Consider the following 1,449-nt stretch of genomic DNA (forward strand, 5'->3'; position numbering starts at 1 on the left):
AACATCCTTCTACATGTTATATTCTAACACTGAAACAGTCACCATTACACATAACAACTCCTCCTTCTCCTGCATGCACTACCCCGCCACCCCCTCTCTGTACCAAAGAGTGAACGAGTTGAGAGTACATCTGACAAAAAAAATCTCCTGCCGTGAGGTGCATGTACAAACAGCAAGTTCCTGGAGATACTAGGTCCTGAAATGATCTAGGATATTTTAGGAACTCATGTGGAAGAGGTTAGAGAGTGTGATTTAGCACAGTGTTCCTGAAGCAAAAAGGAAAAGCAGCGTAAGCTTCTCGTGCAAACAACAAGGCACCGCTCTGTCCTGCTGGCTTCTCCATTTTACCTCTGTTAACTTCTGATGCCTGCTCAGCAGCGGTAAGATTCCAACAAACTATTCCCTTTGCGCAACTTTTATACAGGCAGCGAGGTGTAGCGACATAGTCTTAAACAGGCTATGTAAAAAAAAGGCTTTGTCTCCATCCATCTTTTTCTCAATCACACTTTCTCGGCACAGCCAGTCATGGCAGATGGCTTTCCACTGACAAGTCCAGTTCTGGCAAGGTTTCTGCCTCTTAAATAGGACATTTTCCTACCACAGCTGTCAAGTGCTTACTCACTTTGAGCTACTGTTGGGTCTGTAAATAATATCACAAAGATGAGCATTAGCATTTTCTCCACTGTACAGGTGTATGGGATGGCATCGGGGGAATCCAAGAGGGCACTTTTGAATGTTTTGGGTCTAATATGCAATTGGGCGGGTTGATAACTGGATGTCCTGCCCTGTGTACCAGTAGTAGAGGGCAGACCAGTGCACCAGCAGACAGAGAGTCAGACCAGTGGACAAAGAGATGGATGGAGAGGGGGACGAAGATTGTTGAGGAGATGAATAGAAAGTTCTGAATGCTGCTGCGGCAGGCTGTGCTGACGTGAGGAGTGTTCCCAAACACAGTTAGTAGCGACTGCAGACCCACTGCATTACCATACACACACACACACACACACACACACACACACACACACACACACACACACACACACGCACACGCACACACACGCACGTGCTGGCCCTTAGGGAGTAAGGCTGCTTGCAAGTGGAGCTGAAGAATGGCAACAAATCTCCTGTTCTGGTCCTGAAGAGGTCACTGCTACTCCAGCACCATTAGTTAATGTGTGTGCGGGGATGTATGGGTGAGTGTGTGTGGGGTGTGCATTTGCTACAGGTTTGTGTGAGTGTTTTTTCATGTGTCTAATCAAATTGTGCATACATTTTTTGTATGTGCACTGGAAGCTTTTACAGGTGTGTGAAAATGTCTTGAGCTGTGCATGTTTGTACTCTATTGTGCTTTGGAAGACAGCGTGTTCTTCTGTGTGAATGTGTGTGTTCCCCCTGCACAGGTCGCTCCTCGCCTTTCCTCTCCTCCATTCCCCATCTTTTCTTCCCTCC

This window comes from Notolabrus celidotus, chromosome 10 (assembly GCF_009762535.1).
Source record: "Notolabrus celidotus isolate fNotCel1 chromosome 10, fNotCel1.pri, whole genome shotgun sequence".
NCBI classification, from domain to species: domain Eukaryota; kingdom Metazoa; phylum Chordata; class Actinopteri; order Labriformes; family Labridae; genus Notolabrus; species Notolabrus celidotus.